This window comes from Emys orbicularis, chromosome 5, assembly GCF_028017835.1.
Source record: "Emys orbicularis isolate rEmyOrb1 chromosome 5, rEmyOrb1.hap1, whole genome shotgun sequence".
In the NCBI taxonomy this organism is placed as follows: Eukaryota; Metazoa; Chordata; order Testudines; family Emydidae; genus Emys; species Emys orbicularis.
The window spans coordinates 68,192,845-68,220,409 of record NC_088687.1 but is presented as its reverse complement, the minus strand read 5'-3'; positions in this window follow the sequence as shown (position 1 = coordinate 68,220,409).

Sequence of the window (27,565 nt, the reverse complement as noted above, 5' to 3'; positions counted from 1 at the left end):
CTGCCTTTTGTCTAATCACTTAAATGCATAGAAAAATCACCCTTTTTCCTCCAATGAGGAAAGGGGGAAAGACAGTATCAGGCACTTATTATAATTTACCCATAGAGGAAAGCTGATTGTAAAGTGTAGCTTTCCACCTCTGTTTTTATCTTTCTTAAAGAGAGAGTACTAATTAGTACTAGAACTAATTGACTCTGTGATTTCCCTTGGCCCTTGCCTTATGTATAGTATAGACCCTCAATAGGATTGGGAAATGTACTTTAAATGGGTACTGGTAAGTGGGAGTAGAGAAAAAACAGCACATCAGGCATAAGAGACTCAGAAATAACATTTAAGAATCATAGAAAATACAACACTTCAATACCTATGAATTAAGTCAACAGTGTTCCTATAAGATAGGGAAACTGTGGTACAAAAAGATTGTCAATTGCCCAAAACCACACAAGAAGTTTTAGGCAGAACTAGAATTAAACTGCAATCAGATCTCCAGATTTCTAGTCCCACAACTTGACAATAATATTCCTTTTCTCTGTCCAAGATTTCCCCCCACTACTTCCCCCAATAGCAGAACAGTAGATCACCGTGTATTCTTCTATAGAGACAGTTACTGCCATCCATCCAGGAAGATAAAACTGCCTCATCTCCTGTGAAGGGGGGCACATGACCTTTGCAGCTTTCTACAGGAGACCCCACCGTCCACCTACACCCTGCCCCTGGAAGAATCAATGTTGGAGGACTAGAGAAGTGAAGATGGGTATTCTACACCTGCCTACAAAAATATTTCTGGAGAAGCCATCTTGGAAACTACAGACACCTGGTCCTGGAAGGGCTAGTGGCAGCCAATCAGAACCCAGCAGGCTCTGCTAAAAGTTGCTGTAGCTCAGTTGCTGGCTGTGACCACAAGAGTAGGTAAGTTTGCTCTTTTCTGGTAGTAGGAGCCTGAGGATTAGCCAGGATTTATCTCTGGCTGCACTGCATAGCTGGGTTTGCAGGGAGAAAAGTGTAGGCCTAACTTGACATGAGTAACATCTCATTTTTCTGTGGGCATGATTAAGCTGTAAATAAGGGTATAACAAGTCTCTCTAGCTAAGATAAGCAGGAAAACCCTGGTAGTAGGGACAGTGGACAAGATAAATCTGGAATATAGAGGAACAGGTGATACATGGACAGAGCATGCTGTACAGGGATTGGTTCCTGCAGTATAACAAAGTCACTCATGAAGTGTGTGATGCAATGTAGAGTCAGGAAAGCAGGTGTTAATAAAGCAGTATATAAGGAAAGGTTTTGCTGTGTAACTTTGGATTTGTGATGTACCCTGCCTCCATCTCCTGCATTTGAGCCTGGCCAGCTCAGCAGTAGTGTTCCTGTATGCCAAATAAAGGTACTTAACTGACAAATTCCGGAATCAAACTGGGTTTTTGGGAACCAAGTGGACATGGTCTATCCCAACAAAAGGGACTTGAGAACTTTTGACCCTGAGATAAGGCTGAAGATAAAGGGGCCAGGTAGGAAGAGGCCCAGGAAAGTAGTAACAACAAATTGAATTGAATAGTACAGGCTTTTGCTTATAGGTTCCCTGGGTTGGAACCCAGAGTAGTGGGTGGGCCCAGGTTCCCCTGCTGTCCACCGGCAAAATGGTATGAACTCTGAGAAGGGCGGGACGGGCCTAATCTAAGCCCTGAAGGTTTGGGCTGAATTTAGGGAGTGAAGACCTTGGTGAGGGGAGATACAATGTTTATTTGTTGGGCCTTTTGCTACCCCACAATGAGTTCGTTTTGATTGTGTGACCCACCAGAGGGTTGAGCCACTGAAAACCTGCCAAGTGAGGTCAACAACCTACAGGAGTTCCAGGAGTGGGGAAAAGTCTGAAATACTGCATCCAGCTGCAAGGAGGCACTCAAGAGGTGAGTGCTCCTCCTTACAATTCCCTTTAAAAAACCTGCATATCAGCCTTGATGAACATGGAATGGTGTCTAAGAGTATCCTTAACCAATGATAATGGCAATAAGAGAGAAGTAAACGGAATAAATATTTGATTCTGAATTGCAGAGAGGGTTGAATCCAGTCTCTCTTTATATGCACATGACAAGGCTGTGTTAATCATACAGTCAGATTTCTTTCTGCTGAAAGGGTCCAGATTGTATACACTTTAAACAGAAGCTTTTTATAGAAGATGAGGTAATGGGTTTGGGAGAAGAAAATTCGCAAAGCATCTGCTTTTCCCACATTCCTGCAGCTGTACCACCTCTCAGCTCTTGCACAGCAAGAACACACATCCAAAATACCACATTTAGACAGCAGTTTGGAAAAGATTTCTGAATCCTTAACAAAGATTATCATTGTTTTACATCAATTAAGCTACAATTGATGTAACTTCCACAGTTAGTCTCTTTTTTTATTTGCAGATTAGTCTGAATTTTTAGTTAAATAAATGCACCAGAATGACAAGACACTGATAAATAAACAAAATTTCAACCAACTCTACATGTATTAATTAAATAATGCTGTAAGGTCCAAGTCACATTAATGTCAATCAAGGAATCAAAAATAAGATTTAAGCTCAGTTTTGAAATTCGAATAAGGTACTACCTAAAATGATGATTAATAGCAATGCATACAAATAGTTTATAACAAAGAGATTACCATAACTTAGTTTTATTGACAGGCCTGGTTAGAGGTATCATGCATGTAGCATAATAATGCTTTTAATTAACACAGATTACAGTTAAACCCCAAATGAAGTCAGAAGGAGCGCAATACTCTGTTATTCCCAGCAGAGACAGGTTGCCCAAGGACACCTGCTTACTTTCTATTCAGACATAGTTGACAGGTGTAATTGCTACAGTTATAAGGTACCACACTACACTTCCTATGCAAGCCTGCTTTTTTCTTGAGGTAAAAAGCATTACAAAAATATTAAAATAACATAATTGCATGCTAATAAGCTTACCAAATATCATCCCAACTCTAATGTGGGCTCTGGCCAGATCAATCCTTCAAGACCCCACCACTGGGATTTCCTTTGTGGTCACAAGCTCCTCTCAGCCTCAGCACCCAGTCCTTTTACCCCTACCCTAAGGATTGGGTCCCTCTGTGGAGCAGCAAACTTGTCTATTTAATGGATCCACAAAAAGGCTCTGAGGCTGTTTAAAACTAGGCTGTTTAACAAAGAAAGGGGTTTTGAATAGTCCTGGAGAATCCAGTTTGAACTAGTATATGAAGCCACTAGGGGGGTGGCTTCAAAGAACTGATAATGAAGGCAATACATTAGCATCCATGTCCCTACTAGCGAAGGTACATTCAATGCCACAATAAAGTGCATACACACTTGCATTTTAATACAAAGTATCCCAAAGGTATCAACCCTGATTCAATATGGTTTAACTGAATTTAGTAAAGATTATCTTAATTCTATAAGGTTTGTTCAGGATATTATCAGTCTGTCACAAAACCTAACCTGTTTTGCCATTGCCACATAATAGCAAACTAGTATGACATTACTGGGAATTGTTTTCTTCCCCAAAATAATCTTTTAATATAGAAGGAGATAATCTGCCATATTTTCATACTGTATTATGCATCACTCCTTAAAATAGCTCAAACACTTTCCTTGGTTTCAGTCCCTCTATCCCCAGTGTTTCTCTGCCCCATTCCCTTACGTTTGTGCACGTTTGAACAGTTTTCTGAAGCTGGCCTTTCAGGTCAGACTGAGGCATTTTCTCTTCTTGTTCCAACAATGTGCTGGGATCTGGCTAGAGTACAAAATCAATTTAGAGATGCAATTCAGAGAAACATTGTTAGATATTGTAAGAAGTATCTATTAGTAAGTCTTTGAAATCCCCAGTCCATACAATGATAGACAAATATTTTGCCTCCTATTGATTACTATCAGCACGCAGTATATTATATTGGTTTTTATTAAAGTCTTGTTTTTTCCCGAAATAGCAGGTATACACATTTAAACAGGTGCATTGTACAAAAAATATAAAATCCTTCAAAGCATTTTCCTATTGGTTGTCTTTCAGTATATATCACCCTATGTGCCACACAGAGTACTGCAGGCAAGATAGAAAAATTCACAATACCTGTGAATTCATAATTCAACAAATAGTAAAAGGAAAGCAATTGGCCTTCTATAGCCAAAATATAACCTGCTTCAATATTTTTCAGTTTGTTTCTCTTCCCCTGAGAAAGCATCAGTTTGACACATTGCAATAAAGACTACATTGTTCTCATTTTGCCTTTTCCCCCTCAACCACTGCAATATTTAAAATGTCAATCATGCATTTATATTTTCTTTACTTTCACCAAATCATGTTTCCAGAGACGCTATGCTATGTTACCTTGAGAAAGTCCACTCTGGTTCTAATTAACTCGCAAGGCTATATTTGGGCATTGCACTATTCAAATGAAGCACAAAGGAATTGTAATGTAGAACTTTACATTCTAATTTTATAACTTCAGAGAAAAAAATGTGCTTTGAAATATTATTGCACTGCATATTTCATCAATGTTCAGTTAACTCATATAAGATGAAGGACCTAGCGAAGGTCCCCCTTGTGATCAGACACCAGGCTGTTGTATTGGACCCAACCTCTGGATCCCGTGTGCTTCCAAGCCTACTGGGTCTGAGTAACCATGTCTTAGTCTGGCCTCTCTAGCACTCTCCGAGGGTACAGACCCCCTGTCTGGTACCCCTTCTTAAGATGTAGGATCCCATGGTCCAACTGACTTTGGCCCCCACATCTTCCCAGATGCTTAAACTCTCCCTCCCCAGAGTTCCACCCTCATAGGTACTCTTGGTTACAATTTAACTCAGGACTATGTGAGAGTTAAACACGTAACACACAAACTTTTGCAAAGGCACTTCTTAACCATGCACAGCTTACTCATAACAAAGCACACAAGTTACTTATCTAGGGAAAAATAACAGAGAGCTGCACTCACAACCCTCCATCAGTTTTCTTACCCCTCCTGGGAGCCTTTTGGGTATTAGTCAGTGTCCTTCAAGTGATTCAGGACACTCCTAACTCCACCCTTCCAGCTCAGTCTTCTCAGAAGCCTTCCTGTTTATCGGTGGTCTTGGTCATGAGTCCCAGAGTGAGGCCCTTGCCACAGCCATGCTGAATTCCCTTTATTTTAGGATGGGGCTGAGGGGTAGAGCTGCTAAGAGTCATTAGCAAGTCACTAAACTTTGTGAACTGGCTGGAGAACTTTCTGTGCTATCTCTCCCCCAGGTAAGAAGCACCTACTCCTTTTCCAGTCTTGCTATGCATTACAACCAAGCAATGCATATACTAGTTTAAGCTAGCTCTCAACACTGAGTACAAAGTAGTCATGTACAAAATGGAAGTTCTAATGCACAATGCATAGTACAAAACAAAATAAGATTTGCAATGTGACACAGACTGTTTCCTTGAACAGTCACACAAAGTAAATAATGAATAATAGATTCATAGATCTTTTGAGGCTGGAAAGGACCATTTGTGATCGAGTCTGATCTCTTGCATAACACAGGCCATAGGACTTCCCTGAGTTAATTCCTACTTCAACTCCAATAGCTGTGGTTGAACTAGAGCATGTCTTTTAGAAAACATTTAATCTTGATTTTAAAATTTTCACCACAACCTTTGGTAAGTAATTGCCCTCTCTGCAATAAAAAGGAGAAAAAAAAGGCACACTTATTTCTAGTCTGAATTTGTCTAGCTTCAACTTTCAGCCATCAGATCTTACCTTTTGTGCTAGATAGAAGAGCCCTCTACTAGCAAATGTATTTTCCCATGTAAATTTTGTTTCCCATGTACTTATAGGCTGTGATCAAGTCAACCCTTAACCTTCTCTTTGATAAGCTGAATAGAATCATAGAAATATAGGGATGGAAGGAACCTCAAGAGGTCACCTACCCCCTGTGCTGAGGCAAGACCAAGTATATCTAAACCATCTCTGATGCGAATTTGTCTAACCTGTTCTTAAAAACATCCAATAATGAGTCCACAACCTTTCGTGAAAGCCTATTCCAGTATTTAACTATCTTTAAAGTTAGAAAGCTTTTCCTTATATTTACCTAAATCTCTCTTGCTGCAGATTAAGCCAATTACTTTTTGTCCTACCTTCAGTAGACATATTTAAGTTTATCAGGTCCTCTGTCTTCTTTTCTCAAGACTAAACATACCCAGTGTTTTTTAATCTTTCTTCATTGGTCAGGTTTTCTGTTTTGTTTTTTGTTTGCTCTCTTCTGGATTCTCCAATTTGTTCACATCTTTCTTAAAGTGTGATGCTCAAAATTTAACACAATACTACATCTGAAGCCTCACCAATGCTGAGTAGAGTAGGACAATTAACTCCTGTGACTTACGTATGTCATTTTTGTTAATAAATCCCAGAATACTAGCTTTTTCACAACTGCATCCCATTGTTGGTGTATCCATTATTAGCCCCAGATCCTTCTCTGCAGAACTACTGCCTAGACAGTTATTCCCCATTTTGTTTTTGTGCATTTCCCCCCTTCCTATGTCTAGTATTTTATGCTTGTCTTATTGAATTTGAGCTCTTCAATTCATTCACTGGTATGTTTCCCAATCCTCTAATCATCCTCATGGCTTTTATCTGAATGCTCTCCAATTTTTCAACATCCATTTTGAAGTGTGGACACCAGAACTATTCCAGTAGTGGCCACAACAGTGCCAAATACAGAGGTAATATAAGCTCTCTACTCCCTACTCCATATTTCCCCGTTTAGTCATACGAGGATCTCATTAGCCCTTTTGACCACAGCCAAACACTGTTTGATCATGTTCAGCTGATTGTCCACTGTGACCCCCAGTCTGTTTCAGAGTTAGTGCTTCCCAGGGTAGTGCCCAGATTACCAAATGATCCAGATCTTTGTATCGATGACCTCTCCCCTTCGATATTTACACTCCCCCAATTTTTGTGTCATCTGCAAACTTTATCAGTGATGGTTTTATATTTTCTTCCATGTCATTAATAAAAATATAGCATAGGTCCAAGAACTGATCCTGGTAGAACCCCACTAGAAACATGCCAACTCAATGATGAGTCTCTCAAAATATAGTTTGAACCTATCAGCCAGTTTTAAATCTATTTAATATATGCTATGTTGATCTTGTATCATTCTAGTTACTTAATCAAAATGTTGTGTGGTACCAAGTCAAATGCCTTATGGAAGTCTGTTACATCAAAACCTTCACTAACCAGTCTGAGAAGTGATTCAAGATGAGGAGCCTCATTTAGCATACTAGGTACGATTAGAAGTTTTGGCATGGCATGGCATGCAATTACCTACAGTTGTGATCACTTAAATGTGTTACTGGCCTGTATAAGGAATTACTTACCTCATACGTTTCTTGGGAAATAAAAGTATGCGTGCACATACATATGTATGCCCCCCAGCAACAACTTCAGAGTAGATAATCTTGACTGTATAGACTGAGGCCTGGTCTACACTAGGAGTTTATGTCGAATTTAGCAGCGTTACATCGAATTAACTCTGCACCCGTCCACACAACGAAGCTATTTAGTTCGACATAGAGGTCTCTTAAATTCGACTTCTGTACTCCTCCCCAACGAGGGGAGTAGCGCTAAATTCGACATGGCCATGTCGAATTAGGCTAGGTGTGGATGGAAATCAACGGTAATAGCTCCGGGAGCTATCCCAGAGTGCACCACTCTGTTGACGCTCTGGACAGCAGTCCGAGCTCGGATGCTCTGACCAGCCACACAGGAAAAGCCCCGGGAAAATTTGAATTCCTTTTCCGGTCTGGGCAGTTTGAATCTCATTTCCTGTTTGGACATCGTGGCGAGCTCAGCAGCACTGGCAACGATGCAGAGCTCTCCAGCAGAGATGGCCATGCAATCTCAGAATAGAAAGAGGGCCCCAGCATGGACTGATCGGGAAGTCTTGGATCTGATCGCTGTGTGGGGCGATGAGTCCGTGCTTTCCGAGCTGCGATCGAAAAGACGGAATGCAAAGATCTGCGAGAAGATCTCAAAAGCCATGGGAGAGAGAGGATACAGCCGGGATGCAACGCAGTGCCACGTGAAAATCAAGGAGCTGAGACAAGGCTACCAGAAGACCAAAGAGGCAAACGGATGCCAGGATCTCTTCATCACCCTTACAGAGATCCCCTACCAACCGTCCCCAGGCGTTAACTCGGACACAGAATCAGGGGAAGGATCAGTCAGTAAGTGTTTTAAACATGTAAACATTTATTTTTAACAGAACAGGAATATTAACAATATTAACAATGGGTTTTTCATGATTACTTTGCCCTAGACGCTTAACGTTTCAGTCCTTGGCAGTGCAACTACTGCAAAAAAATCTAACAATGTCCGGTTTAGCATGATTGTTTTGCCCTAGGCGCTCTACTGTTTAGTCCCTGCCAGTGCAGCTACAGTAAAATCCGGTCTATATGTCCGGGGATAGAGCAGAAATCCTCCTGGGACATCTCCACGAAGCTCTCCTGGAGGTAATTGGAAAGCCTTTGCATCAGGTTCCTGGGGAGAGCGGCCTTATTGGGTCCTCCGTGGTAGGAAACGTTTCTGCGCCAGGAGACAAGCAAGTACTCGGGGATCATTGCCTTGCAGAGCATGGCGGCATACGGCCCTGGTCTTTGCAGGCTTTCCCAAAGCATCCTTTCTTTCTCGGTCTCTGAAATCCTCATCAGAGTGATGTCGTTCATGGTGACCTGCTTTGAATTAGGTAGGGGAATGTTAGTATTGGGACTGCTTGCCTGTTCCTTTAAAGAACTGTAACCGGCGGTTTACAGCCACGCGGTGGAGGCGTGAGAGGGGCAGCATACAGGGATCTTTCCCTGGGACAGCCGCGAGGGGGTGGGACAGGGGCAGAGTTCATGCTTGCCGGATTGCTGGCAGCAGGGACTGGCATTGCTTTGAACGTGAAAGGAGGCCAGTGCTATTATTAAAGTTTTAAGCAGCCACAAGTCTACTGCTTACCATGTAGGCCTGCTACCCAAATTCCGCTGTCCTGCCCCGCTTGTCTGATCTGCACTGCAAGACCCCAGGCACTGAATGCGAAGGCCGAAAATTCGACCTTGTCCTCAGTGCGCATGTGATAGGTGCTGTGCATGGTCTTGGTCACAGAGAAAGACTATGTTCTTTGTTCACAAAAAAATTTATCTTTCTGAGGAATTCACTCCCTTTTTCCCATCCCACAGCTGCGACTGTCTCCCGACCTACCCTGGCATCACACTCCCAGAGGCTAGCGCAGATTAGGCGTAGGAAGAAGAGGACACGGGAGGACATGTTCTAGGAACCTATGGGCTGCTCCCGAGCCCAGGCAGCCCAGCAGACCCAGTGGAGGGAGAACTTGTCCCAAATCCACCGATCACACATTGAACGGGAGGAGAGGTGGCGGCAGGAAGACCAGCAGGCGACTCAAACGCTGCTTGGACTAATGAGGGAGCAAACGGACACACTCCGGCGCCTTGTGGATGTTCTGCAGGACCGGAGGCAGGAGGACAGAGCCCCGCTGCAGTCTCTCTCTAACCGCCCTCCCCCGCCACAAAGTCCCATACCCCCCTCACCCAAAGTCCCAAGAAGGAGGGGCGGCACAGTCCGTGAAAACTCTCACTCCACCCCTGCAGACTGCTCAAGTACCAGAAGGCTCTCATTCCCCAAAATTTGATAAGTCCTTTCCTTCCCGCCTCACCCAAGCCCCCGTCCCAGTTTCATCCCCCAGTTTCATGTGTAGTTGCTAATAAAAAATATGTTTCTTTTAATTACTGTTTCCATCATGTTATTTTAGAGGAGAGTCTGTTTGAAGGGGGGGAAGGGGGTTGGTAATTGGACAGTCACCTTTACCAGGGTACAGAGGCGGGGGCAGGTTCAGCAGCAGGGCACACACACATTGCAGTCACTAGTTACCCTGGTCAGTCTGGGAGGTGGTTTTCATGTTCGGGGGGGGGGGGGGGGGGGGGCGGCTATGTGACTTTGTGGCGGGGGAGGGCGGTTAGAGATCTTATGCAGCGGTCCTTATCCTGGATCACAAAGCGACGCAGCAGGGGATCTGTAACCGTCCTCCCCCTGCCACAAAGTCACATAGCCCCCACACACAGAGTTCCGAACAGGAGGGGTGGCAGGCTCCGTTGAAACAACCAGTCCACCAGTGCTGAGCCTGTCATTCCTCGAGTTTAGAAGCGTCCTTTGCATCACTACACTACACCCGCTCCCCACCACAGTCTGCGTCCCAGGTTCAACACTTTACCGCGAAAACAGTAATAAAGAAAACGGTGTTCATTAACAAATTTCAAGTGATTTTATTTTTAAACGTGTGTTGGAAGGGGGTGAACGGGGTATGTAACTGGAGAGGATAGTGAACATTCACTGGGTAAAGAAACGGGGGCAGGTTCAGCTTCTCTGTAAACAAACTTAATAGTCACAGGTTACCCTGCTCACTCAGGAACCTAGCTTTCAAAGCCTCCCGGATGCACAGCGCATCCCGCTGGGCTCTTCTAATCGCACGGCTGTCTGGCTGGGCGTAATCAGCAGCCAGGCTATTTGCCTCAACCTCCCACCCCGCCATAAAGGTCTCCCCCTTGCTCTCACACAGATTGTGGAGCACACAGCAAGCTGCAATAACAATGGGGATATTGGTTTCGCTGAGATCAGAGCGAGTCAGTAAGCTTCTCCATCTCCCCTTGAGACGTCCAAAAGCACACTCCACCACCATTCTGCATTTGCTCAGCCGGTAGTTGAAGAGTTCTTTTTCACTGTCCAGGGTGCCTGTATAGGGCTTCATGAGCCAGGGCATTAGCGGGTAGGCTGGGTCCCCGAGGATCACTATAGGCATCTCCACACCCCCAAGAGTTATTTTGTGGTCCGGGAAGTAAATACCTTCCTGCAGCCGTCTAAACAGACCAGAGTTCCTGAAAACACGAGCGTCATGAACCTTGCCCGGCCATCCGACGTTGATGTTTGTAAAACGTCCCCTATGGTCCACCAGTGCTTGCAGCACCATTGAAAAGTAGCCCTTTCAGTTAATGTACTGGCTGGGCTGGTGCTCCGGTCCCAGGATAGGGATGTGAGTTCCATCTATAGCCCCACCGCAGTTTGGGAATCCCATTGCGGCGAAGCCATCTATGATGACCTCCACGTTTCCCAGGGTCACTACCTTTGAGAGCAGTAGCTCAACAATTGCGTTGGCTACTTGCATCACAACAACCCCCACGGTAGATTTGCCCACGCCAAAGTGGTTCGCGACTGACCGGTAGCTGTCCGGCGTTGCAAGCTTCCAGAGGGCTATGGCCACTCGCTTCTGGACAGTCAGGGCTGCTCGCATCCGGGTGTCCTTGCGCTTCAGGGCAGGGGACAGCAACTCACAAAGTTCCAGGAAAGTCCCCTTCCGCATGCGAAAGTTTCACAGCCACTGTGATTCATCCCAGACCTGCAGCACTATGCGGTCCCACCAGTCCGTGCTTGTTTCCCGGGCCCAGAATTGCCGTTCCACAACATCAACATGACCCATTGCCACCATGATGTCCTCGGCGCGGGGTCCCATGCTTTGTGACAGGTCTGTGCCACTCTCAGACTTCAGGTCCTCACCGCGCTGCCGTAGCCTCCTCGCCCGATTTCTCAGCATCTGCCTCTGGGAAAGGTGGATGATAAGGTGCGAGGTGTTGACAATGGCCATAACTGCAGCGATGATCGCAGCGGGCTCCATGCTCGCAGTGCTGTGGCGTCCGCGCTGTCACTGACCAGAAAAGTGCGCAAACTGATTTCCCGCCGGCGCTTTCAGGGAGGGAGGGCGGGAGTGACGGTTGGATGACGACAGTTACCCAAAACCACCCTCAACACATTTTTTTCCCCAGAAGGCATTGGGGGCTCGACCCAGAATTCCAATGGGCAGCGGGGACTGCAGGAACTGTGGGATAGCTGCCCACAGTGCACCGCTTCCAATGTCGACGCTTACCCCGTTAGTGTGGACTCACAAAGTCGAATTACTGTCCTTAGTGTGGATACACACGTTCGACTTTGTAATATCGATTCCACATATTCGATTTAAGTAAAATCGAACTACTCTCGTAGTGTAGACATACCCTGAGATGTTGAATCAGGATTAACAAAACAAACAATTCTACTAGTTCAGCCAGTAGAATAACAAGGTCCTGATGCAAAGCCTATTGAAGTCAGTGGAAATCTGCCCATTGAATTTAGTGGGCTTTAGATCAGATCCCAAATAATGTAAATATGTAAGTCTGACATTCTGTCCAGTAGCTTGCTGGTGCATGTGCTTGTGTGCATACACACCATCGTCAGCATATTAAAGACTGGCCCTACATGCAAAAGTAACTTTAAATAATGAGATTCTGCATCTTTTTCTTCCATTGATCTCCTTCCAACTTCAGAAGTTCTGCATTGTGGTGCAATTTGCTAGTTGTGTCTTCAGTTCATCCAGACAAGTCAGCAGGGAACTATTTGATGCATTTCCTCACTCAGAGCCTTCCTAAAGAACAGGGTCAGCATAATTGTGTACTTATTTCATATATTAAGCTTTAGGGGATATGCACTCCAGCACCACATTATGTTTCTGTAAAGTAGCTCATTTAAAGTCTTCATTATTTTAAACCACTGTGAATGTCTCTGGGGTTTTGGTTTTCTTTTCCCTCTGGCACTTAACATCTGCTGTTGACACAGGTGTATTTTCAAATATGCTGATATTTTTTTTTCAGGCTGTTTTATTGTGTTATTTCAATTTGAATATCTTAATGCTATATTTAAGGTACAATGGCTTTATACTGGATGCATGTCTCTCTATAAAGGAATATTTACATAATTCCTATAATTTTATATTGTATTATTAGAAGACTCACTATCTATTTCCAATCCTTGCAATGGCTGAGGTGCATTAAACAGAATGCATTCTGTCTGCAGACAGGCTTACCTTCTCTAGTGAGACAAAAACAGGATTTTATGTTCTTGCATGTGACTACCAAGAATATTTAATATGGAATAGAGCAAGGACATAACATACCAGGAAGGAGTCTGCTATACTTTCTAAGCAGCAATATTTTTCTGTCCATACTTTGGAAGCCTGTAAATGAAATTCATTGATGGCAGTCTTTACATTGCACTGCATATTCCTGCCTTTAACAATTGCACAAAAGACCTATGCAATTTCTCCTCAAAACACTAAGAAATATTAATCACTCAATTTATATCTGAATCTGTTAATGGCATTTTCATTTAGAAAAACATACTCAGGTATACATTGATTTTCAAGAGATGCCATTGCCAGTGTGCACCAAGTACCTAGAATGAAGTCATAGTCATTCATCTTTTTTAGAAGAAAACTGCTAACTAAAATATATACTCAGTAGTAAACATTCTTACACTTAATTATTTCCTCTCCAAATACAGATAGTAGGAACAATCCAAATAGTAGAAAAATTATGGCAATGCATGAAAAGATCTAGAAATTCCAGAATAACATTCAATAACATTTGAGCGTGCTGAACTTCTTTATTATTGGTTTAAATTAAATTTGACTGAAGGCAAGCCATCAGCATGACATGAGGTCTTAGTTTAACCAACCTCCATCATTTTATTTTTAATGAAATATTTTTTCTTCAAATTACCTGATTTTTGTTTTTCCCATTCAGCACAGCTAAATGTTTGCCATTAGCTATGAGAGACCACTGCATACATATATAAAATATTTAAACACCAAGTAGGAAGAGGAAGGTTTGAGTGCACTGAAACAAAGTGAAACTGGGAGTAATGGGATGATATAAAGCTAAAATTAAATGGGAAAAGTGCTGTCTGTGCAATCTTTTTGGGCTATGGAATTGTTTTCTGATGGAAGTGGTCAAGCTAGTTTCCCTAAGATACTTAAAAATAGACTGAAAAAGCACTATTAACTGAACAATAGGCAATAACTCAATGATGGCAGAGCGATGGACTAGATGACTGTCCCTATGCACAATGTCAGTATGACTAAACAAGAGATCCTTCTCCAGGAAAAAAACCTAATTCAGGTGAAAAGTCACTGACACCTGCATTCCCGAAAGTGTGGGGCGTACAGCATATTGTACAGCTATAATGTTATAAGTATGGATGGATTATGTTAATAAAATGATGGAATGATAGAGAGGAGGGCATAGTTTAATATAATAAAGGCTTCCCAATTTGAAACTAATCCTGTCTTCCTACTACAGCTTCAGGTGGGTTTATTTGCATTTACATGTCTTGTGATATGAGGTACACATTCCTTTTTATATTTTCTGACATTTGCTTTGTTTTCTGAATACACGAATGTAACTGTCTGTTTGCCTGAAACACCCACCCTGTTAGCAGGCGGTTAAATGGTTTTACTGATGCTTTGAAGCAGATAGCTTACCCACCCAGACACCAGGGAACTAGGAGTATCTTTGTACTGAGAGACAGAGGAAGAGTAGATGGTTCTAGGGGAAGCAGTGACAGCTGGTGCAAAATATAACATATGTTGGCAGTGAAAAATCCGAGACACGGTGATTTAGAGCATCATGAAGTGTTTTGTTCAGTGATAAGGGAGGTTGGTGGGGAAATGGGAAGAAAATGAGGCACCATTTCCCGATCTATCCACATTACACAATCAAAAACTTGCAGGAAAGGGTAAAGAAAAATTGTGTGTATATAGAGATATACCTAGCTTATAGAACCGGAAGGGACCTTGAAAAGTCATGGAGTCCAGTCCCCTGCCTTCACTAGCAGGACCAATTTTTGCCCCAGATCCCTAAATGGCCCCCTCAAGGATTGAACTCACAATCCTGGATTAAGTGAGCTAATGCTCAAACCACTGAGCTATCCCTTCCCCTATCAGCCCTTCACTGTTCTCTCCTAATCCCAACCTTCCCTTTCTTTCCCTCCCCTTCAATCTTGATCTTACTCTACAATATATACACCCATCACTCTCACATGCACAACCAATTATCCCACAACCTCATGCAACCAATTAGATACATTCAACCCTGCCAAACCTGACTTACCTCTCTACAGGCTCAGAAACACTTCACCCTCCATCCTGAACTGCCTGTGCAAAAACACTGTCTCACATTCTCACATATATCCCTGGGCCAAGAGAGCTCCTCTGTCACCCCCCTCTTCCAGCGTAGACACAATCCTTCAGGTCAGAGGGTCAGAACTTTTCCTCCTCACCATAACCACACTGAGAAGCTACTCTTCTAGCTTAGAACCCAGAAACAGTCTCCACTCCTCACTTCCACACATACAGTTGATGTTAGTTGTGTAGAAGTAGGAGCAGAGGCAAAAGAGGAGGACTATGGCAGCAGGGACCATGTGCTTCCTCTATCTGCTACCTGCCATCAAAGTGCTGCAATGCCAGGGGACCTTGGGTGGTAACAAGTGTATTATAACTCCAGTCCCATCTAGAATCCAGTGACGACAGAAGTGGGGTGCAGCATGCTGCAGTATATCCACAGGCGCTGATTTTTATTTTTCCTGGTGGGTGCTCCACCACTGCCCCTTTCCCCAAGGCCCTGCCCCCCACTCCACCCCTTTCCACCTCCTCCCCCAAGGCCTCCCACCCACCTGCTTTCCATCCTCCCCTGAGCACCTCCTGCCAGCCACCGAACAACTGTGGCTGGTGGGTGCTGAGCACCCCCTATTTGTTTTCCATGGGTGCTTGAGCCCCGGAGCACCCACAGAATCGGTGCCTATGAGTATATCAGCCATACAACAGTGCCTACATTGTAATTTACTGCTTTGATATTATTGGTGAAGCTTAGCCTCATTAGCGTCTAATGACCAGCCACTCTTGAGGCTGATCTGACTTAAACTAAGAATCCTGCAAACTATGAGAGAAGGCTAGAGCTGAATTTTATCTTATTAATTACTTTAATAAAAGAAATCCCCGGTAAGGAGATGAAGTTTTGACTCGATACTATTTATTTTAGGGAAAATCACCTATTCACAATCTGTGCTTTTTTTCTGCTTCTTGAACCATGGCACTATTGCCCTCTTTAGTTGGCAGAAATCTTTAGGGGTAAACAGAAATAAACACAATTGAAAAGGTGCCCTCTGAAAAAGAAAATCTACTTGTGACAGATGTTATGGACACATGTAATATATATGTGATTATATTATCAACTTAATACATGTTATCTGTATCTCTGTAAGCCAGGGACTGTATGACGGCACCATGGGGGAGGGTTACCAAGCTCCTTTCAGGAATTAAAACCAAGGGGGTAATTAGTGCAGCCTGCAGTATATGAGACCAGCCTGCGCTGGCTGAGAATCCCCACTTTTGGACTTGCACACTTTAAGCAAGGCACTTGTGGCAGGGCTTGAAGGCCTTTGAAGTCTATCTAATTCACCATGTGGAAGATGGGTGATTCCTGGTAAGCCATAACATGCATGTTCACCTTTTATAGTTTTATTATGTTTTCTATGTAATGCTTTTGTCCTAAAAATTGTATGTATTTTTATAAAGGGTGGCTGGTCACTGGTATACACTGTCATAGTCCCTGGCAGTGAGAAATTAAAACTGCAGGTATTAAACTAAGGATGAAAGGATGAACTAAGGGATGAACACAGTGAATTGCAGGGAAATGGCACATTTAATTCCCCAGTCAAGGGGATGAAGGATGTGGGCTTCTGGCCATAGAAAGAAGATGGCTAGAGGTGTAAGACTTGAGTAGGTGCCCTGAAATGGGTCAGAGGTGAAGTTAAGCCCAAAACTGTGACACTAATCTCTATCCATTTCTCTCTTTTTCCTCCTCTGACATTTTTCAAAGTAAAAAATGTAGAACTCGAAGGGAGCTCAATAAGTCATGTAGTCCAGTGGTTCTCCACCAGAGGTACGCATACCCTGGGGGTACGCAGAGATCTTCCAGGGGTCCATCAACTCATCTAGATATTTGCCTAGTTGTACAGATAATTACTTGCTTATACTGCTCTATATACTATACACTGAAATGTAAGTACAATATTAATATTCCAATTGATTTATTTTATAATTAGATAGTAAAAATGAGAAATAAGCATTTTTTCAGTAATAGAGTTCTGTGACACTTTTGTATGTTTGTCTGATTTTGTAAGCAAATAGTTTTTAAGTGAGGTGAAACTTGGTGGTACACAAGACAAATCAGACTCCTGAAAGGGGTACAGTAGTCTGAAAAGGTTGAGAGTCACTGATCTAATCCAATCCCCTGCACTGAGGCAGGCCTATGTATTATCTAGACCATCCCTGCCAGGTATTTGTTTAACCTGTTCTTAAAAACCTCCAAATGATGGAGATTCCACAATCTACCTAGGTAATTAGTTCCAGTGCTTATCTACCCTTACAATTAGGAAGTTTTTCCTAATGTATAACCTAAATCTCCATTGCTGCAATTTAAACCCATTACTACTTGTCCTGTCCTCAGTGAAGAACAATGCATCACCCTCCTCTTTATTATAAATTTACATATTTGAAGACTTCTTATGCCTCCCTCAGTCTTCTCTTCTCCAGACAAAACACATCTAATTGTTTCAATCTTTCCTCATAGGTCATGTTTTCTAGACCTATCATCATGTTTGTTGCTCTCCTCTGGACTTTCTACAATTTGTCTACATCTTTCCCAAAAGTGTGCCCCAAACTGGACACAATACTCCAGTTGAGGCCTTATCAGTGCTGAGTGAAGAACTGCTTATCATGTCTTGATTAAAACACTCCTCCTAATACATCCCAGAATGATTTTTTTTTTTTTTTTGGCAACAGTATTACATTGTTGACTCATATTTAGTTTGTGATCCACTGTAACCTCTAGATCCTTTACTGCCATATTCCTTCCTAGGAAGTCATTTCCTATTATGTATTTGTGCAATTGATTGTTCCTTCCTAATGTATAGTACTTTGCATTTGTCCTTCATGAATTTCATCATATTTATTTCAGACCATTTCTCCAATTTGTCAAAATCACTTTGAATTCTAATTTTTTCATCTGAAGATCTTACAATCTGGCATGTCTGCAGACATTAGAAGTGTACTCTCTATGCCATTATCCAAATTTATAAATAGCCTGAATTATGAATGTGTAACCTAAAGGAAAACACTGGTTAATTGTAAATAAGTTCCAACCACGTAACTTACTCATGAGTCAGCTTATGTATAGCAATGAGTAAGGACTGCAGTATTGGACCTTCTAACTCCTATTTTTTTAACAAGCAATTATAAAGGAGTGAGTTGGATATGCTACAATATGGATTAAATTTAATGCCATAAAATATTATATAACAATGAATCAGAGATTATAGCAAAATATATGCCTTAAATGAGTTAATTGTGTACTGCTGATTTTGTTTTATTAGGTAACCTCACTGCTAACCTAAATTCATATTTTAATTAGACAAGACCAAACTACCTCAAACTGCTGCTGTTCATCATCAGTCTACATACTGCAGTATTTATGGTTTATGCAAAAATAGATGCAAAGTTTAAATAGACCTATATATCCATAAATGGACAATTAACTTGACATATCTGCATTAAATGGATATTTAACTCTGCAAAAGGATTCAAATAATGTCCTGGTGGGGTGGAAAGGAGGGCAGAGGGGAAAGGAAAATGCTTAAAGAATATAAATTAAGTCACACAGACAACAAGTATTCTGCACCAGCTGTAGTCCCTTACTATTATGGTATCTTAGGATACAGTCCTAGCCATACCATAATGAACATTTTAAACTATGCAGCAGCAGCCAGAACATACATTCCAGCATTAGTCTGAAGGACAAAAGGGGCACAAGGTTTTCAGCTAGCAGTATAAAACACCTGGCAGTCTCCAGAGTTTTGCTGTAAAATAATGAGAATTTAGTGAATGACAGTACAGTCTGAGTTCCCAGATAACAGAAGTTTTAAGGTTAATGTCTTATTTACATCAGCTGGCAAAACTTTGACTGCCACTATGATGGAGCATATTTTTTTACCCCAGAATTCTAAACCTATTTATACAGAAGCATTATACAGAGCTAAAGCCAACACTTTTGTTCCATAAGAAGGTATCCTTTCTCTTACTCTCAACACTGGTTAATTATAACGACCTCTGTCTTTCTTGTCGCCTTAGACTATAACTGTGTCTTCCTATAGGTGTGGACAAGTGCCTAGCACACTGCAAGTGCTATCATAACAAATAATTATATCAATTAATTTGACACAGGATTCTCAGCAGCCATGGGATAGTAACAATTTTGGTCATTATTACTGAAGCTGAGTTAGGTTTGCATGATTATTGTTTATTCTCTCTTATAACAGAGCGGTGAAAAACCAAGAACAGAACCCCATTATGTAAGAGATGGTTTCTCCCCAAAAAGACTGACTTCACAATTTAAAGAGAGAAGACAAAGGGTGGGAAAAAGGAATGCATCATACAAGCAGATCAGGATGATGGCTGGCAAATATAAGTACCATTTTTGGCGGAGCTTTAAGTGTGTGTGTGTGGGGGGGGGATTAGTGTGAGTGTGTGTATGCTTATTATAGATGTGCTGATAGCGCTGCCTCATAAGGTTATCTGACACTCCCCATTATAAGACACTGTTTTCAGTTGTTTATAATTTTATCAAACTTCAACCATTTGGGCTGAAAGTTTCCATGCCAGCTATCTGCCTGAGGCTAACTTTTTTTTTAATTTCAGCCAGAACAGTTCAGCTGTTTCTCAGAATGAGGCAAGGAAAAATGTTTTTAAAAAAGTCTGGCCACTCTTTTACAGCTCTAATGCCCCCAGTCCTTGGGAACAGGGCTGGGGGGAAACCGACAAGTGTGGAGGAGCACATGGTTTGGACATCCCTTAGGAGAGGATCTATTAATAGAGAATCTCTATGTCCTAGTGAGGATGAGAGGATGGAAAATGATAAAATACAGGCAGGGTCTGATCAGAAACAGTCAAATAAAAAAGAGTCCCATTCAATTACATCGTGTAATGGCAGACAGCCAGAAGGAGATAAGTTTTTAAAGTGCTTATATACCAATGCTAGAAGTCTAAATAATAAAATGGGTGAACTAGAGTGCCTTGTATTAAATGAGGATATTGATATAATAGGCATCACAGAAACTTGGTGGAATGAAGATAATCAATGGGATACAGTAATACCAGGGTACAAAAAAGTATATCGGAAGGACAGAATGGGTCGTGCTGGTGGAGGAATGGCATTATATGTGAAAGAAAGCATAGAATCAAATGAAGTAAAAATCATAAATGAATCAAACTGTACCATAGAATCTCTATGGATAGAAATCCATGCTCTAATAATAAGAATATAGCGGTAAGGATATATTACTGACCACCTGACCAGGATGGTGATCGTGACCGTGAAATGCTCAGGGAGATTAGAAAGGCTATTAAAATAAAAAACTCAATAATAATAATGGGGGATTTCAGCTATCCCTGTATTGATTGGGTACATGTCCCCTCAGGACGGGATGCAGAGATAAAGTTTCTTGACACCTTAAATGACTCCTTTTTGGAGCAGCTGGTCCTGGAACCCACCAGAGGAGAGGCAATCCTTGTTTTAGTCTTGAGTGGAGCACAAGATCTAGTCCAAGAGGGGAATATAGCTGGACCACTTGATGATAGTGACAATAATATAATTAAATTTAATATCCCTGTGGCAGGAAAAACACCACAGCGGCCCAACACTGTAGCATTTAGTTTCAGAAAGGGGAACGACACAAAAATGAGGAGGTTAGTTAAACAGAAATTGAAGGGTACAGTGCCAAAAGTGAAATCTCTGCAAGCTGCATTTTTAAACACCATAATAGAGGCTCAACTTAAATGTATAACCCAAATTCAAAAACATAGTTAGAGAACCAAAAATGTGCCACTGTGGCTAAACAACAAAGTAAAAAGCAGTGAGAGGCAAAAAGGCATCCTTTAAAAAGTGGAAGTTAAATTGTAGTGAGGAAAATAGAAAGGAACATAAACACTGGCAAATGAAGTGTAAAAGTACAATTAGGAAGGCCAAAAAAGAATTTGAGGAACAGTTAGCCGAAGACTCAAAACGTAATATCATTTATTTATTTTTAAGTACATCAGAAGCAGGAAGCCTACTAAACAACCAGTGGGGATAAACTAGATAAATCCATGGAGGATAGGTCTATCAATGGCTATTAGCCAGGATGGGCAGGAATGGTGTCCCTAGCCTGTTTTCCAGAAGCTGGGAATGAGCAACAGGGGATGGATCACTTGATTACCTGTTCTGTTCATTCCCTCTGGGGTACCTGGCACTGGCCGCTGTCGGAAGACAGGATACTGGGCTAGAAGGACCCAGTAGGGCCATTCTTATAACAGGGACGTACATTTTTTCAGAGGGGTGGTCTTTATGTAAGGGTTTGTTTTTTTTAAATCATCCTCCTGAAAATCCACCAAATTTGGCCAAGTTTTAAGTCTTTGAAAAACCTCAATTTCCACATGATCAATAGACTTCATGGATTTTAGCAGCTAAATTCCTTGAACATTCCATCCGCACCAGGCATGCTCAAACCTGGGGCTGAGCAGGACTTTCCTTTCAATTGCGGCTGTGGTCTGATGCAGGGTGTGCTGTGCTGTCAATAATGACTCCTCTGCTGGATCCAGGCAGTGAGGAGGAAGCTGCCCGATTCAAATGCAAAGAGAACAAGAGCCAGATCTGCCAGACTGAGCAGTGGGGATGGGCAATATTGGGACAAAGGACCTGGGAGGGAGGAGACTGGGTCTGAACGCTGGCAGGAGGGAGTGTGAAATTGTAACTAGGAGCTGCAGTGGGCAAGATTGGGACTGGCCAGGCAAGGAGACTGGGAGCTGGGGACAGGGACTGTGACTAGCTGGGCAAGGAGATGGTGAGGAATCTGGGGGACTGAGATCAGATGAGGCTGGGGGGAGACTTGGACAGTCTGAGCAAGAAGACTGGGCATGTGAGCCTGTGGGCCACGGGAAGGAGGTAAATGGAAAGAGGAGACCTTGCTGATGAGGAGTATCAGGAGAACTGCTATTGCCTTGACAAAGAGACTGGGCAAAGGAGCTGGTTCAGGGTGATGGATTGGGATTGGGGGCCAAAGGGGATAGGAAACATGGGTGAAGAATAGAAGGGGGAGAGACAGATTGGATAAGAAGACAGGAGGGGAGAACTGGGACTGGCTAAGCAAGGAGACGGAGGCTGGTATGGCAAATTAAGGTTGGACAGTCTGCTTTAACTCTGGCATTTCATGTTTGACTTTGCAATTTTAATAACATTCTTTTAACATGGTGTTTTGTGTGTAATTATATAACACACACAGCTGACCTAGAGTTGGAATAATTTGTACCTCAGTACTAATCTCCTGTGCCATTCAGTCTTCCTTGGAGCATAGGATGAACTTGAGATGTCTGATTAAAATATTACAGAATTCTGCACTCCTTTGGACATGTTCCTAATACAGAATGTAATTTAAGCAGCAAAATCAATAAGAATTATACAGGCTGTTACTAAATTGAATTCATTGTAAGAAAATTTATATATCTCAAAGATCCACGTATAACTTTGAAGAAAATCAGGAAAGCATTAATTGTGGAAAATTCTGCAATTAGTTTTAAAAAGCCTTAATTTCACAAAGACATGAAAAAAGAAAAGAATTCCCTTTTCCTGGTGTTAGAGATAAGAATTTGGTAATGGTTCTAATACAATATTCAGTTCTGTTACTTATCACCATATTCTCTCCAAGGTTTAAGAATTCTCAAAAGTGAAAAAGAAGAAAAAAAAATTTAATAACATCCTATGCCGTCTGCCAGTCCCTCTCATTCTTATAAACTCAATATTTGCAATGAATTAAAGATATGAAATAGAACTAATTCCACTTTACTCTATGTAATTAGCAATATGTGTCTATATTAATTAACAGAAAGCTCATTTTCTTAACTGATCCCAAAGAAATTAGAGAGAGAGTCTTTTTGATAAGTCATCAATTTCCTTGCCAGTGAAAGATTTTCTAGTGCTTTTACCAGTCTAGTTTTAAACAGTTCCAAGGCTGGGAATTTAAATTTAAATGAGAAGAATTTTTTTTAAACACTGCAATAATAGTGTACACTCGAGAAATATTGGCCTCTGGCTGTCATAAACAGTGAAAAATAAATAAAACAGTAAATTATATAGGAAAAGTCCATGATGCAATCAGCACTGGTGCATTTATAATAATAGTTACTACAAGTCCAAAGAAATAACCTGCATTTACTAAGGGCTTAACTAAATTGTATGCAGCAAACAGCTTTCATAGCATCTTCAAAACTTCATCTCTAAACTCTGGAGTGGGATAATATTAGTACATGGGCACCAGGAAAGAAGCATTAAATCAACAAAGATCTAGTTGGTTGATCATACCTTGAAGCCTTGCATCTAGCAGCATCTGAAAGCTGATATTTTTGACAAGTTAACCCTTTCATGAATGTCACATACACCACAAACTCAGCTAACTCTGAATGTATGTGTTTACCCCAGCCCTGTGCATGCTAGTAGTACTCTGAGTTATCTATTGCCAGTTCAGTTGACACCATTTAAATATTTCCTTTAGGTTTTTCATTGTGGGTGAAGTTTGTCCTTGGATATAAGGCTTGTGAAAGCTTCTCCATACTATGGAAACTCCGTGGTACTTCCACAGGGGTTGAGGAGGTTCTCTGCACACCCAAAAGCTTATAGAAAAATATAGAATTCAATAGGCAGCTACAGTGTATCACTGGATAGTTCAAAAAAAAGTATAGCTATTTCAGTTAAAGGTTTCTTAGAGACATTGCTATACAGTGCTATTAAATTTCTATAGGACCATGTATGTTTGATCTCTATTAAATTCCATAGGACTTTCCATATTGGGTATGCCAGTTCTGAATACAAAATCCATGGGTAATGTATATACGGTATGTTGTAGTAAAATGTGAAAGCATGCCACCTTTTCTTATACTCCTGGTAATAGCTGGCCTGCAATCATATAAAACTGCAAATACTCAGCTTTTGTGTGCCCTTTTCTCGGGGAATGACAGGACTTCTTTCACAATTAAGTCTACTGTATATTTAGGAGAAGCATTTCTTTAACTGAGAACAAGAACATCTACATTTAATATAAAACCTTGAAAGCTTATACTTTTCTACAGTCTTTGTTCAGAAGAGCAGAAACTCTGTGAAGATTCAGATCCTTATTGCTAAACAATGGCAATTTCATGATGAAACTGTGATAAATCAGCAATGTTACCTTGCTTACAGATCTTGGTCCTCCTGATATTTTTCCCTCAGAGTTCCATCCTGTTCAAATTGTAGAAGTAGTGGAGTTGATGACAAGAACAATAGCTCGGTCTTTAAGGAGCAGGTTCTGGAGAGAAAGGAGGTAGAGGAACTGATCTGGAGAGCAGGAGAAGTAGCTGGAGAGAGGAAGATGAAACAGGAAAGGAGGTTAGAGGAGGCCAGTTGCTCGAAAATGGGTTGAGGAAACCAAAGGAGGGTTAGCAGATGGTGGGGTGAAGGAATGGGAAAGATGAGGGTGAAAGTAGGAGTGATGTAACAAGGTGCTGGCAAAGTACAGTTTAGTCAGTGAAATACAGACCACAATTAAAGTGCTGTAATAATTGGCAGAGTGCAGAAATTAATGATCCAAACATAAGGAAAGTTAATATAATTAAATGAGGCAGATAAAGGATAAATCAGGAGATGGAAGTGAGGTGCTGGCGTGATATCAAGGGTAAGATAAATGGAAAATATCATGCTGCCAGTACACTGGAAGGTCCCCGAGGAAAGTCCTTATAGAAGCTGTAGGCTCAGGATCTAGTAGTTGTATGGAGCCCCTGACAAATAGCTGTGTTTATACTTACTACAGAAGACCAATGGCCTCCCCTTTGTTCTAATCTCTTGTACCCAGCATTCCTTTCTGGCTTTAAATTTTCCACTTTTACTGTTGTTGCTTACTATAGTTTCCCAAAGCCTCTTTCTTCCACTATCCAGTACATTCTCTTGCCACTGCAACTGTCCTGTAGCTTTCAAAGTCAGGGCATCATGACCAGCCAGTTACTTTGAGGATTTAGTTGATCAGTGAAACAGAAATTATGGTTCAGAAGTCTGGAAGCATTTGACAGATCATTTGCAACATCCTATTTATCTTGAGAGCATCACATTTTGGGGCGGCGTAATGTCTTGTGGAAGTAAATCAGCACATATGCTTTTATTGGTAGAGCTGCACCAGTTTGATCAATACTTCAGCAGTTTGTGCACAATTCTAAACTCTAGCAATGTTGAAGTTCTCACTTTACAACATTACAATATACCAGGAACTCTGGTGAGAATTTTCAGACCTGGGTGCCTGAAATTAGGCTCCTAAACCCATAATTAGGCAAATAAATAAAAGTTTGGCCTGTTTTTTAAAGGTGCTCAACACCCACAATTCCCATTGACATCGGTGGCATTTGTAGGTGCTTAGCATTCCTTATCAATCTTACCACTTTTATTAATGTGCCTAAATATGGATTTAGGAGCTTAATTTCAGGCACCAGGTTTGAAGATGTTGGTCTTCGTTTTTATTTTCTAATGTTTGCTGTTACAGTTCAACATCAAATATGTTCCGACACTATGAAACCAAATAACTTTGATCACTGTGTTCTCATTAACTCTGATATATGTGTTTGTTTCATTGCCAGCAATATATATATATATATATATATATATATGCTGCTGGCAGAGAAACAAACATAAAGTACCATTTCTAATAAATAGCACTGTGATGGACTTAACCCCATCATCTACAAGGCAAGGGGGAAAAAATCAATTAGTCATGCTCTGCACCTGGCGGGGAGGGCAGTGATTAAATTGCCTCCTGGCCAGAGGAGGTGGAGCTAGATCTTGTAAGTAGACTGGGGGAGAGACATAGGGATAGATCTCTTTGGGGGAGAGAAGCCCTAGGCTAGAGTTTAACAGGCAACAAACAATGCAGGAAGAACACTATGGGAGCCGGTTAGGACCGTGCAGGGAGAATTCCTGAGATATGGCCTGCAAGAGAACTACATTGGAGTCTGAGAGGGGTGGAAGTGGTATTAGTTTGAAGGTTTGTTTGTGCTTTCACTTGGACTTGTTTGTGTTTATGCTGGAAGGGGTTTAGACTTTCGTTTGATGTGGCTGGAGGGCCAAGCCACAGAACACGCACAGTTGGGAGTAGGGGAAAAAACAAAAGCTGTGAAAGGCCATTGTAGGGCTGAGGAAAAGCACAGTAAGGGATGCTAAAGATAAGATCCTGTGGAGCTCTGTGACCAGAGATGAGGGGATGACCATGAGGTGAGAATGTGTAACTACAAGCAGTTTTCTTGGTGGTTATGAACAGAGAACAAAATCCAACATTCAAGAGGATTTAATCAGTGAAAAACACGTAGCTACAGTGTGTATAATTAGTATCAGGATACAGTTGAGACATAAACAGCCCTTGAATAAATTGCTGCAAGTTCTTTGTGTGCACATCCAGGCCATAGAGACTGAAAATTGTTACCACCTGCTGGCTGTTCATAACCTATATAAAATGAGTTTAGTGGGCTCATCAATCTAGCTCCCAGTTGTCCTTATTACAGAAACTACTTAAACTGGCAGTAATTGTCACTCTTCTAAAATTTGTCAAATATCAACTAAAAAGGTGATTTTTGTTGTTGTTGCAAATAACAATGTAGAGTTCAGTTCCTTTTAATTGTAGTGTCATATTATTAATGAATATTCAGGCAATGGCTGGATGTTTGTGAAAGTCTTGCAAATCTCAAAGTCTCATTAAATACATTACAAATTAATACATGTCAGAAAATTAGTATTAAAAGAGCTTAATTTGTCATACTTGGGGGGTGGGGGGGAGGAATCCTGGCCCTAATGAAGTCAATGTTCAAATTCCCATTGATCTGAATGAAGCCAGGATTTCTTACCTCCACTTTAAAATGCTATAATTGTGAGGCAGATAGGTCTGCATGTTTATAAAAATAAAAATTAAAAAAAAATTGAAACACAATATTCTGTGTAGGTGTGGGGTTGGGCGTTGTTTTACTCTGACCAAGCTAAAGTCTAACCTTTCTCCTAGATTTTGTGTCAAAAAAGCTGCTCAAAGTTGAGATGCTGAATTCTAAAATATAAAGGGGATGCTATAGGCATTCATCTGTAAATCAGGAATTGCCCTTTGTAGGCATGAAAGCATGACTGGCTTATTGCTATGATTACAATTCCAACTTTTTTGATAGTTTTGCATGTTTGAAATTGTTTTTGAGTCAGAGCTTTTTAGGATGGTTGACATAATACGTGTGGCCTGACCCGTGTCTTTGAATGGCTTGGAATATCTATGGACATTCTGAGTGACTGGGTCTGTTTTTAGAGATGTGGACTTTCTGAGCCAAAGTGATTGGAATGGGGAGGTTCATCATTTTTGGAATGGTGACCTAATTGGACCCCATTTGGTGATACCAGGTACCTCATTCTGATTTGCCAAGAAGCTCCTGAGAAGACGTAAAAGGAGGATGAGCCAACCAGGTCACCATTTTCAAAACTGAATGAAAGGAAGAGGCAAGCAGTTGTCTGGTTTGCTTGTCTCTGGTTGGTTTGTCTGCAAT